This window comes from Gambusia affinis, linkage group LG18 (genome assembly GCF_019740435.1).
Source record: "Gambusia affinis linkage group LG18, SWU_Gaff_1.0, whole genome shotgun sequence".
Classification (NCBI taxonomy): Eukaryota; Metazoa; Chordata; class Actinopteri; order Cyprinodontiformes; family Poeciliidae; genus Gambusia; species Gambusia affinis.
The window spans coordinates 8,537,136-8,551,290 of NC_057885.1; the positions used below are offsets into that span (position 1 = coordinate 8,537,136).

Below are 14,155 nucleotides of genomic sequence, written 5' to 3' on the forward strand. Positions count from 1 at the left end.
TTGTCAGATGTTATGTGACATTTGGCAGACATGGATGATCAAGAGGGATTTTTTTTATTATCTAACAGACACAAAATAAGATATAAACACCCTGATTTGCCATAGATAGTGGCATCAGGAAATAGTTTGGTTAACCACCTATTTCCTCTAAAACAAAGATATATCTCACTGCTTTTGCCGGGGGAAAAAAAGCCGACTTGCAATACTGAATGTTTGGCGTGAGGAGCCAAGTCACAGATGTTTTTACAGGACAACACTTGACTCATTTCCTATAACGCTCTTTTGGGGGCAGCAGGAACAAATCTATGTGGACACATTACACAAACCATAAACCACAAAGCACCAACAGGAATCCTGCTGTGGTTTGATACAGACCTGCATGTGCTTATTCTGCTTGAGAGATTGGAATTAAATGGTGCAAATGCATGACGTCTAATAAGAGACTCTCTCCAAACTCAGCCGTTACATCTGGTTTTCGTTCTCTTTTCCATTTTAAATATCTTTTTTTAATGCATCGTGTACAAATTTTCAAATTTTTTTCATGACTGTAATCAGTTCATTGATATTTTTTAAAACTTACATTGCTGATTTTACTTGCTTAGTTCCTCGTACTTCACCTTTTTTGATTTACGATTTGTTTGGAGTTAAGTTGGAACTTTTAAATAGTAGTCTGTGAAATTTCCTTGCAGCATAGATTTGACATTACAGAGGAAACCAATTCTTTTAGTCAAACTTCTTTTAGTCAAAGAACATGCCATTCAACTAAAACAGGGTTTGTGCTGATCTTCATAGGTAATGTGATAGCTAGCTCCCCATATACTTTTGCTAATTGTAGTTTAAAACAACTGAAGCTGTGATAAATAGGCCTGGAAGAGGATACAGGTTAATTTTGCAAATAAGCATAACAAACAGGAATCGTCTAGTTTCCCCTTAAGGAACCTATGAGATTCCTACTGACCACCTGACTATAAATGTTGTTTACTGGGATCATAAAACCACATTTGCTTACAGAAGACATGAGTAGGACATGGAAAGTTAAGTTTTGTTGTCAGTTGTCAAAGTAGTCCCAAGTTGACACATGGTTTGTTCCACATGGTTTGACCCCATCCCACAATTAGTGCACCTGAAAAAATTGGGCATGAAATGGAGCAAAATCACCAGGATAGCAGTTTAACACCTGATAAAAAACAACAAAAAAACAAGTAGCTAGCCAAACCAATATTTCCAACCGGTCATATTCATTTGCTGTGATTTCTGTGGATTTTATTTTTTGTTATGGGGACAAACTATTGTTTCATGTCAGTCAGTTTTGTTTAAAAGACGCTAATGTTGTATAACTTGACCACTTAGCAGAGATGGACATGGCCCTCAGGCTGTTCCTGCTCCGTTTACAATGTAAAAACAAAAAGCTGCTATGAGGAAGTTTCCTAAACAATCTCTGGGAGGAAAACAGAAGGAGACGAGCTTTAATCGTCAGCTCTCCATCTGTCGAATCTTTTGTCTGTCTGATTGGAGCCGGCGTCTCGCAGGCTGACATTTCATTGAGCCCAAAAGTTAGAAATGTACCCGTTTGTGTTGGCGCACGTGCGTGTGTGTGTGTGTGTGTGTCCTAAAAATGCCGTTGCTAGGAAGTCTGGATGGAGGTGGAAGCATGCTGTGCTTGCAGGGCTTTATGGATGTTTGTATCATTCCAAGTTGCAAACAAATGCTAGCAGTTATTATCGTCACTTAGTTCCATATTTAGTTGTTATTGAGCCAGTGAAACAGACACTGAACTATGATTAAAACACATTAAAACGTTTTTGGTTTTTTTTAAATTTGGCTGTGAATATAAATTTGCTTGAATATTAGCCGTTAATGCTAAAATTAAGTTTGGCTAGAAGTACAAATGAAGTTAGTTACACTGATCCAAAGATCTCAAAGGGTGTAAGAAGGCCATTTATGAAGATTTATGATTTAATCTCTCTAGCAAACAAATCGCTTTGCTATTCCCACAATAATTTAGACGAAGATCAATAAACAAAATTTAATAACATACTTAAGCCACGGATTTGGACGTGCCAACAACTTCTCAAACACAGCTTCATGCCACCCTTGACTCATTAAAAATGTGTCAGTATCACAATAAATCATTGTTAAAAAGTTGTTGACATTATCCAAAAATAGAACAAATTTTTTAACTTAAGTTTGCTTTGCTAGACTTTTCACGTTGAAAACATTTTTGGGATATTTCCTATTTGTGTCTTCTGTGGTTTTTTGCTGTTGCTGGTGGTAAAATAGTTAAAAATGGATGAGTGAAACTTTGAAGCTGAAAAATATCCACATTCACGTCTATATATAAGTTTTGGTTGAGGCTGAAAAATCGAGCTTATGTCCATTTGTTCCAGGTATTATTATTTTTTGGATGAAATGCAGACTTGCTTCCTGAAGACAAAAATAACCTGCACAACTTTTTAAAAGGAAGCCGAAAATGGCTGAAGAGTAGCAACTAGTGCTAACAACTGTACGCAAGCGGCAGCGAAGAACGCCATACTGTCCATGCTTGTTAAATGTCGACGCGTCGTTAGCTGTAAGGGTCTTCTGAAATGATCAGGTAGCAGCTAGCTAGGCTGCAATGCTAACAAAGGAAATTAAGCCATTGCTTCAAAAGTTTAGAAATGTCTTGTAATCCCTTAATTGGGTTTCGCAACGTGGAAAATATTTAGGTAGTTAATTCTTAAGTGTGTTCAGCCTTTTTAAAGTTGGCCTTGCTCAAAAAAAAATGCTGCTAGCTTTAATGTTTGTGTTTTGTGGCCACCTTGATGGAGGCTCTTCCAGCGTTGAGTTATTATTCTGTTGGTGTTGGTTGGGTGGCAGTGCCTTGAAAAAAACTAAAGCTGTGTGTGAGTCATTTGCCGAGAATCTGCTGCGTTGAACATTACTTTGAAATTCACCCCCATGCTTTCTTAGCTTGCCGAGTTCCTTTTCTTCAAGAAATCTTGGTTAGTGTGCCACTTTTCATGTTGGTAGAAATCCAAGACGATCTCGGTGTAATCAGCCTTTCTTTCGAGGGTTCTTCCCCCCGCTCTCTTAGTCACTTCGCTCCTCTGATGTGACAACAAGAAGAGGGCTGCTTCTGAACGTTCTGGGAAGCTTACGCTTGCGTGTATTGAATTACACAAAAACTCCAATTAGTGTGGGCTCGGACGGGATTTTTCCACCAAGTTTTGACACAAACATAAAAATCTACCCAGTCTTGAATAAGTTAAAAAGCCCCTAGTCAGAGAAGAAAGGGAGAGATAATGGGATTTGCTGCAGACGACGGAAACATGAAAAGAAACTTGCCAGATGTTTGAACTACACTTTCATTTGTTTTTAAATCGCGTTTAAGTCACCATGCTCTAATAATTTTCCCTTAGAGAACAGCCAGAGGGTCATTTAAAAAGATTGAACAGAAGTCCCACCTATTTATCACTTGAAGATGACCTTCATAGACGGAACCCAGAGATAATGAAGCAACGTTCGGGTCTCCTGGTTCTGGTCTACTCTGATTCCCCAGAATCAAATCCAAACTTAGAGAAGCAACTTTCAGTTTTTTATGCCCCACAAATCTGAAACGAGATAGTTTTTTCCATTTCCTCCAGCCATTAGCTGCATTTCCATTGACTAAAATTGCACAAATTGTAATAGTGAAGTAAAATTTCCCTAATGGAAACACGTCAGCTTCAGATAAACACACGCCTTTTCATCGAACGTTTTTACACTGTGATGAGGTGATTTTTTCCGCCGAATCAAAATTTGCGTGTTTTTCAAAAGTGCATTGGAAAACCTTCCCAGATTCCACTTCAGTTTTATCACCATATCACTCCTTCACATATTCTGTAAAGGGGTGAAATTTCCAGCGCTCCAACAATGGTAGTTGGACAGATATTTATGTTTTTTTCCTAGCAACCATACATGTTTGGCTTTCCTACCACCAAATCCACATCTGAGACTGTGGCGCCCCCTATGGGCCAACCGCCTCTGGCTGTTCAGTCTCTCATGAAATGAGGAAACCTTGACCCAATTGTTGCCTCAAACTGCAGACCAATTTTAAGCCACCATTTCCTTCCAAAGTACATTTTTTTCATTAACATCAAAGGTTTCTGGACAACCGTGGTTTATATGAGGAGTTTTATCTAACAAGTCTCTAGAGGTTTTTAATGACTTTGTCAGACCATCCTCTCATTAAAACATGATGATTGCTGCATTATACTGTGGGGACACATTTGATACTTCATCTACTATGATAATCAAAAACTAGTCTCTGTGTTGCAAGCGTTTAAAAGGGTTTCCTAGAGAAGATCAGCTGAAAACACGTCTCTTATCTAAGATGTTTAGGTTGGCTCCAACACAGCTGAACAATGTGTGTGTGTGTGTGTGTGTTTGTCTCTGCAGATAGGTTTCTGTGGATCGTGTTTACAGTTTCCGCATGTTCGGGTGGACAGGTCAGACCAAATTCAATTTCCCTTCCACCAGGAGCGTTTTCTCAGTTTCATCCCGTGCTGTCGCTCTCTAGTGACGACTTGATTTGTTTTTGTTTTTTTGTCTTGTTAGCAAGAAGCGATCAGTGATCCGCAACCAGAGGAGGTTAAACGGCAGACGGGGAGCAGGGAGCGGTGGAAAGGCAGATAATGAGTTACGGGAAAAAAAGAAGCTAGGTCAGACATTTATATATAAAATTGGACCAGATGTTTACCTTCAGCAAGAAATCCAAAATCAAGTCTTCTTTAGCCGTCAGAAATATATCTGAAGATAGAGGTATAAAGTTGTCCGATAGCCATCAAGAAATATTAATCTTTTGTAAGAATCCCACAGGTTTACAGTTCTAACACGGAAATTTTTAACTGTAGTGAGCAATTGCTTTTTTTTAAAACAGGAAATCGACAGGTAAGGCCGTTATTGCAGCTAATCTATCAGATTGATTATAACAGCAAAAAAAAAAAGTTATTTATAATAAAGAAGGAACGTGTGTCAGTTTGTCTTGCTGTAGATAACACGTGCCAGGTGTTTGCTTGAGTAGTATTTTATCAATCTGCATACTGCCAAATATTGGAATTTATCGCATCGTTTATCATTTTTGATACAAATATTGATTCATAGTTGTTAATCTTTAAATTCCAACTAAAGATGCTTAAAACCACCCAAAATTGTCCGTATTGTCAGGATTGATAGTTTTACTGTTTACTCCACTTTTTGTTCAATGACGGCATCAATAAATACCAATTGATTTGAAAAATAGGGTAACAGTGTGCAGTTCTGTGACGTAAATCACAGTTCTGTTTGTGACTGGTGTCCTAAAGAAGCGTATTTTGCTTTTCCAAGAGCAGTTCTTGTTTTTGTGGGGCCGTAATTTCTGTAACACGCAGTCACAGTCATACAGTTTCCTAAGAAGGAAGTAGTCGAAGGTTCTTATCGCCACTTTTATCGTTAAAACTGTTGATGCGATTAAAACTTTCAGTCTTTATCGCCCACCACGACCACCAAATTACATAAATGTGGAATTTTAAATTTCACCTTAAGAACTACAGTGCAGAAACAGCTGATTATTGCTATTGTATCGGTTTGCCAGTTGGTAATTTTATCAACACATTCAGGTCGTTTGAGGACACTCCTGATCTCGATACGACCCAAAAACCAAATGACTCTCCTGCTGTAGAACAAAGCAACGCTCTCATCATGATGCAGCAAGCCTCTCTTTACATGCAGTCACTCTGAGGCATCAGAACAAGCCTGATGTGTCTGGTGCAGATCCACTCTTGCGGTTCTGACTAGGACAGGTTCGTGGAAGGCTGCCGGTCCAGAAGTTATTTCATCTCTGTGCCGGCATTGCTGGCCCACAATGACGCCCAACGGCTTGGTTTTTAATGTTGATGCGCTCAGACGCCGCAGTCCCCTGCTCCAGCCGTGCCGCTGAAGGTCGCTCAAGGTCAGGGCGCGTAAAGCTCTGCTGCTGTTCGGCTCTGCGTTTGCACAGGTGCTTCCCGTCAAGAGGTGTTGATGAACTGAAAGTCATTGTGCAACGTGAAAGCACACTGATTTGATGGTATCACTCCATGTTTTTTATTCCCCTTCTGCTCAGACTTTAGCTGATGTGTTGTTGCTGTATTCACGAAGAAAGAACACACTGACAGATTTCAGTTCCTGGCCAAAACTCAAAGGACTCATGGGAGGATTACTCATATTTGTTTCATCCTGATTCCTTTGATTAGAAATGCAACAGCTAATATTTTGGTCTGACCAGCAACAAGGCAGGTGTTGGAATAGTGTTTGATTTCCACTTTTATTATTATTTTTCATCGACAACAGGCTCTCTTTATTAACAAGTAAGCTCAGCTTCTGCTTTTTTTTTCTTTTCTTTTTTTTACATGGTTTTACTAGAACCAATTTATTGTTGCTGTCAATAAATCAATAACGATATACATTAAGACAGACAGTCAAGTCAAATTAAAGTTTATTTATACAGCACATTTACAACAGCCTCATCTGACCAAAGTGCTTCACAACATCACAGGTAGATAAATGATCAAATGGAAATAAAATGAAGTTTAGTGAAAAAAATAAGAAGACAAATATCAAATTGGCAGAGATACCAAAAGACAGGTGATCAATATCAATAGATAACACGTCTGGTAGAATATTAGATCATTTTACTGAATCCGATCAAGAACCGTGCAGCATTCTGGGGGATGTAGGCAGAGGAAGAACACTGATTTTAATTGTTTCTTCGACGTTGGCGCGGTTCTTGCAAAGACGACTGCACATGTGTCAGTGGAAGACTATAAGTAATTACAAAGCAGCGGGTTTCAAAAGTTTGTGGTTTTTGAAACAGTATTTCACTGATTCTGCCCTGATCTATTGGGTTCAGGTGGTTCTGAGCCGCTCTTCTCCGTCCTTCTCTTCATCTCCATCCCTCCCTCCCTTCTCTCCGTCCGGACCGACTCTTTGCGTTTTGTAGTCGGCCTCACGTGCTCCTCCCCGGCGCGCACAGGGCTGCCGCTGTCTCCGCGCGCCCCCTTCCAGCTCCAGGTTTTTTGATCCGAGTGCCAGTCTGTTTCACATGCAGACGATGATTTAACGCGCCTCTCCCGCTCGCTCTCCGTCCTCGGTCGTCCAGCTGCACTTGGAGCTGGTGAGGGAGCGTCTTTGTCTGGGAAATACGAGGATTTGTGCGCTGAGTCAGGTCAGACGTGTCTGGAAATAACATAGTACAGCTGCTTAGTGTTTGCTGGCGGCGCCTGTCGTAGGTGCAGGAAGTGTAGCGTCTTCGTACGGAGGTCGCGGGAAGGGCATTGGGGCGATGCTCGGTCACAAAGCTCAGAGGGGAGAGGAGAGTTTGAGAAAAGTGATGGACTTTGGTCAGCTATAACCTTCTCAACGTTTAACAAGCATTCCTGTTACAGTGGGAAGTTGATAAAAAACAAACAAACTCAGAGACATCTCAGATAGAGCGGCAACTAGCGATTATTTTAGCAATCAATTATTCTGACAATTAATCAAATAAAAAACATGCATAATTTTAATTGAACCACTTAAACTCTCTTCCTTTTTTTGTTTACAATCACAGAAATACGTAAAAACATAAACAAATAGTTCAATTTCTCTTTAAATAAAAAAATAAACATTTTCTTGCCTAACGTGATGCCATCTATCTATAGACCATTTTTTGACTAACCAAATAGGGGTGGGCGATATGGACTTAAGATTTTATCGCGATATTTTGTGGTGCTATTGTGGAAACAGTAAAGATTATGATAAGAAAAACTATTTATTACTTTGTTAGGGGACGACATGGCTACTGTGATACAGCAACAATAGCAACACAAATATTGCTGTTGAGAAACATTTTTACCAAAATAATACAAAATTAGGTGTAAAAACAACTGGTAAAGTATGGACTGAATCCAAAAATCCCCAGTAAAGTTTCATTAAATGCTGATATCCATACCTCAGATTTAAAGGCAACCTTTTATGCATTCTTGAACAGGATAGGATATGTCTAAATACAAATCATGCTCATTACATTTCTTGTACAAAATCACTCTTGGATAATGAGATTGCAGTCTGCTCAGTTCTGAGCTCCTTCCAGAATGAGCTGTTTTGGAGCGTCTTATCACTTTAAATCCAAACTCGATGTTTTACACGCACACTTGAAAATACCTGCAAACAGATGGGCAACTATGCAACCGCACCACTTTGAAAAGCAGAAGTAGGGCCTCCTGCACAACCAAAAAGACTGTAGCAAGTGGTTCCTGGATGATAACAACAAACCACCTGTCTTTTCCAGCAGCCATTGTACAGCGAATGCAGTTGCTCAGGAAAGGCGCCGTGCCCGTTGAATGTGACTCAACGATTGTGAGGTTTTTTGAAACCAGACACCAAAAAACACAAATTTTTTCCAAAAAACAGCTTTTTTTAAAGTGTTTTCATTTTGCTTTAAGAAGCAGGTGGAACCCAAATGGAAGTACAAAAAAACGTGCAAAACGTGTACTTTGGGTAATGTATTCTTGTCAAAAAGATATATATTTTTTGCAGTATTAACTTTTTTTTTTCTCTCTCTGTATGACATCTCTCACCCTGATCTTATAAAATACTTCATTTTACCTACGAATCTCCTTGGAAAGCTTCCTCACTGCAGTCATTTCACTCAGTGCTCCTTATCTTCTTTCGGTCTTTCCACTGTGCTCCTCATTCTGAATCTATTCCTCTCCATTCTTTATTATTTATTTGTCTCTCTTTGGCAGACCCAACATCTGCCTCTCCTTGTCTCATTTAGCTCCTCTCGTCCTCTCTCCATCACTTCATGTCATCTCTTTATCCTCCCTGTGTGATGGCTGCTCTCCAGGACGGTAACCGGGGGATGATTGGTCTCATGTAATCATCGTAGATCATCAGTGAGATTGATGGGGGTGTTAAGGTGGTCAGACTGGTTGCAATTACAAGGTTGCACTAAATATCAATCATGCTGCATAGCTGAATGTACTTATGTAAGCCTTTATGGGGCATGTGTTGCTCTGTTATTTGAATTCAAACCATGATTTCATAAAGAGGAAACACTGGAATCTGCATATATCCCGGGTTTAGAACCCTAAACCTGTGATATATGGGTTTATCATTGTAGCTTAAATTAAATTTCTCACCAAGAAAGTATTTTATCCAATAGAAAAGACCAGAAACATTTTATTTTTGTAGGTTGCTAAACCTTGCCATCATGTTTTTCAAAACCTAACCAAATAAGTTTTGCCTGATTTCAAACAATTGTTCAAACTCTTTGAAATTTGTCCTTATTTTGTCACAAAGCTTAATAATAATAATAATAATAATAATAAATGTAATCGTCTTTTAAACCCACCAGGTTAACCAAAGTATCTTACAATTGGTGGAATATGGCAAAACATATAAGACACAATGAATGTAACAAGATAAAAGAAGAAGAAATAGTAGAATAAAATGAAAAAAATAACAAAAATATGTCGCCCTACAGAGTATTAACAACCATGTTGAACTTATTTGTGTTGAGTGTTGATTTAAAGAGGGCCCAGGTCAAAGGTCAGTCTTATTTCAGGCAGAGTTCACCTCTGAAAATGGTCCAAAATGCAAAAAAGACCATGGGAGAGAAAGAGCGAGAGAGAAACACCTAGTGACCAGAAGAGGGCAGCACACACTTCATCGCTCGTTTAAAATGCTTTGGGGTCAAAAAGACACAGAATTAATGAAATCCAGAATGAGTAGATTAGAGTTTAAATCGATCTATTTAATTAGGAAACACTTCAAAGAGTCTTTTACTTCTGTTGTTCCCGTTTTCCTCTCATCTCATCCTCTTTTTCCTTCCTTTTTCCACTGTACACCCATTAAGAGTAAAATAAAATAATGTAACAGAGAAACATATGAATTCAGCTTCAGCATGTTAAAAAAGGTACATGCCTCCGGTATTTAATTATGCCTCTATTTATTCTAAATCATTGCTATAAAGTTAAAGGAAGTACTCAAAGGCCATAGAACAGTGAAAGGTAAATTTTACAAAGTACTTTAGCAGAATCTGTGAGGATCAGAGAACATGTGGGCGTTTTTATGGTGCAGGGCGTACGGCCGGAGATTTTAGCAGAGCTTCTGATTACATCGACTCAGGAAGTGGAGCGTTAGATACAGGAAGTGAGCTTTTGATATGCGGCCCAGTCACTGTCCAGTTTGCCCACCGTTATGTTTCGCTTCGAAGAGGAAAAGAAATGGCGGATATTGGTCACAGCTTTCAGCTTTTCTTAAAAAATGATTTCTGCGCCCTCCATCTCAGGCTGAATGAGCAAAAGATTTCTTATGTTAGATAAAATGTTTCTCAAAAATGTCTTCATATTTGTGATCAAATAACAGAAGTAAGAGTTTAGAAGCCGACAGATGGAAATTTCTTTGCAAACAAAAGACGCATGGGCAATGATCAGAATATGTCACTTCAGGAATGTTTTTCAGATTAACACTTTAGTACCATCTCTCTGAGGATTCAGGCATTTTTCACTCCCAACTGGATCAAGAGGTCAAACCTTTTTCTGTCCACCAGGAGGCATTAGAGCGTAAGTGTTATTTCAGACCAGGCAGTTTCTTCCTCTGCTGCCACCACAGATTGTGCATACTGTATATATCATGTTTGGTAAATGCCGAACGCAGGTGGAGTTCCTGTCTTTGTGTGGGACACTTCTTTAATAACGTGACTGATTTCAGATTCAGAGGTATTTCTTGTTCTGTACTGGGAGATTTGTGTACATTCATGTGTAGAAAACAAATGCTTCAAACCTTTGATTTGGACAGAACAGACAAGGCGAGATGCAAAGTCTCATTCACAGTAGCTAATAACTGTTGATTTAAGATCTGTTTTTCAATCCAAGTATTTGTTTCTGGAGAATACCAGCTGTTTTTGTTCATTTCTAGAACATTTGAAAGGGGGGGATCATATAGGAAACTCCTGGCGTGGCCATAAAAACTGGGTTGTCGTCATATACAGTGGCGGTTATCCTCAGTTTCCTCAGAGTATTTGTTTTCATTCCTGATTGGACAGGTATCCATTGTTGAATGATTATTTTCATTTCCCAAATGAATCCCAACAGTAAGGAATTGGTGATCATGAAAAGCATTGATTTTTGGTGTGAAACAATTGTTGAATACACAGAAGGAGCATGTTATTCTAACTGTTAGGTTCTGGTGGAGGATCTGTGATGCTGTGGGCTTATTTCTTTCTTCTCTGAATGCATTCAGAGAATTTGAAATTGATAATATGTGAGGAGATTTTACATAAAAAAATCTGCCGGAGTTTATTGGAGAATAATGTCTGGGGCAGTGTAGAGAGGCACGGTCCAACTTGTGATCCCTCACAGGAGAATAGAATTGGGAAAAGATGGTTGAACCAAGTATTGACATCAATATTGCCAATGATCATTTATTGTGTAAAACCAATTTTCTGAGCTTTACACCATCTTATAATGTTCTTCTCTCATTAAAAACATACGTGGAGTGTTGCCTTGATTCTTTCATGCATGCTTGAAGAATCCTTTCATCTCCATGGCAACCATTCAGCTGTCCAGAACGCCTGGGTGGGCCTAGCCCCGCCTTCAAGCTGCAGCTCCTCCTCGGAGCTGCAGCTTGAAGGCTTTGGAGCTTCGGCCTTGTAGCGTTCCGTGTAATTTTCCATGTTTTCTTGTCTTCCCTCTCTTGTCATCATGTGATCAACAGTAAACGGGGTTGCACAGGTCCCACAGTTTGGCTCCCTTCACTTTCAGTGAGTCTGTAGCTGTTTTACTGTCTTAAAATGACATATTTTGCGACAAATCAAAACCTTTATTTCTCGCAGTGAATGGGACGAATGCTGCACCGCCCGCTGATTGCCACTTGTGCGTCCGAAGAGGGCGCAGTATGAAGGCATCAGCCACACATCGTCCCCTATTCGAACTGATAAATCTCCCCCCTCCAGGAAAGGACTTGATGACCGAGTTGTTGAATGTGACACCAGGCTGACGGGTCGAACTCTGACGTTTCACAGTCGTATTATTTCTAAAGCGAAGGTCCTCAGGTCTTTCGAGCGACTTCAGAGAATCTGAGGAGACGAATCAATGGAGGAATACGAGGAGTCTGTCTCCTCCTTCCTTCTTTCCACTCCTTCTAGGGATTACAGTGTGGCTGCTCTCCCTGGCTTCATTATCCACTGAGGGATGGAGCTTTGGAAGCCCTCGGCACGCTCAGAGTCAGGGTTATGTGAGTGTAATAAAAGAAAAAATAGAAAAAATTCCTGTAGTGTAAGTGTGTGTGAGACTGAGATAATTTACTGCGCGCGTGTGTGTGTGTGTGTGTGTTTAGATGGCGTTTTCTTGCATATGTGTGTGTGTGTGTGTGAGAGAGAAAGTGTGTATGTTCATCCTCCGGGCAGCTAAAGTGTTTGCAAGGAGGATGAGATAATGAAGATGCAGGGAGTTGGCTGCAGCTTACAGGGAGTGGGAAGTGGGGGGAATTATGAGGGGCTCCCAGCGGGAGAGGAAACTACGAAGGGAAATAAAATTCCAAAATAGAATCAAATAAAAGAAACGATGCCGCTTTTAAAGCTCAGAGTGTGACAGCAAGTTGGGAAAATGGGGGGCGGGGAGCGGGCTGGGGAAAGAGACGAAAACCAGAAGCGGTTAAACTGAGCGGATAATAAAACTAATAAAGTGCCGTGAAGTGAGAGGAAAGTAAAAACCGCTTAATAATAAATGAGCAAAAATGTGTTGCGTGCAAGAGAAAACAAATAAAAAACAGATCCGTTTCATAGAGATGAGCCAAGCCAAACTGAAACAGAGTCTGCTTTGTACCAGCGTGACAAACGTCAACCCCATGCAGAGCTGGTTTGTTCCCCTGCAGTGCGTTCGTTTATCAGCTGAGGTCACTGGTGAATCGACTCCAACCAGAACAGAGTCGACAGACTCATGATTCACACAAACCTCCTTTTATAGTCCTGTCCGCCTGCGGTGCAGCTGTCGCTTCTTGTGTGTGCAGTTTGTTTTCGGTAACTTTTTAAAGCGTTTTGAGTTTCTACCAAAATGAAATTCAACGGTTCTGTTTTGGAAGTTTGTTATTGTTGAGGTTCACATTTGTCCCTTAGGTTGATTTTACGCAGGTTCTTCTCCTGAAATCTATTCTTTAAATGGCGCTTAAAATGCGTCCGAACATTTAAAAAAAAATAAAATAAGTGAGTCACGAGGTGCACTGCAAAAAACAAAATGTAAAAAAAAAGATTTAAGTCAATAATTCCTTAATATTGATGAAAACTCTCTGGCAGATTGTTTCACTTATAACAAGACATTTCTCCAATTTTACGAGTGAAATCATCTGCTGGCTTTTTCATCAATAGTGACTTAAAACAAGCTCCTTTTTCTTTCCAGCTAGTTTTCAAGTGCCCTGAGACATTTGCACTAGAAACTAGATCAAAAACAATTGGTAACATTTTGTGTTTTTTCAGTGTTGCAGTGTTTTATTATTTTTTTTCCATAAATACATAACGTCTACGAGTGCACCTGAAAAGCGAGACATGGCTTACCGTAATTTTTTAGAGAATTAGCTGTCAAGCAGGGAATCATTCTTCAGTGCAGATTAGCTCCAGTGTTGTCAAAAAACTGCATGCAGCTCATCTACAATTGTAAAACTTCCTGTCTTGACACATATTCTCAAATAAATTTAGGTCTGGACGTTGCCTGACGCATGAATGCACTTTGATCTTGTGGCTCTGGTTGTATTTTTAGGGTCGTTTTCTTGCTGGTAGGTTTTTTTCTCCCTGTGTTACCAAGTATTTAGCTTCATCCGTCTCCCCATCAACTTTGATGGTGATTTAAAAGCATAGTAAGTGTTGAACAATCTGAAATAGTCTCTTATAGAAACAGACGTTCTCCAGGGAATTCCTCCAGTGGGTACTTTTGCGTCAAGTTTAGGTGGATTTGAAATTGCGAGCACATGCTAACTTTAGCGGTGTTAGCGGCTAGCAGTTAGCCAGTCACAATTTTCTGCGGGCTTATAAATAAATCCTATCTTCTCTGTCATCGTCTCACTTTTGTTCTTTATACAAATATATATAATATTGTGCAGGTTCTTGTGCACTGTGACGTTGTTGCACCCTGACTGGTAATTT

General features: G+C 39.7%; 1 protein-coding gene across 1 annotated transcript in view; it reads left to right on the plus strand.

Annotated features, from left to right (window-relative positions):
• The window catches only part of nhsl2 (NHS-like 2), a 131,646-nt gene that overhangs the window by 16,833 nt on the left and 100,658 nt on the right, over nt 1-14,155 (plus strand). The window lies entirely within an intron of this gene.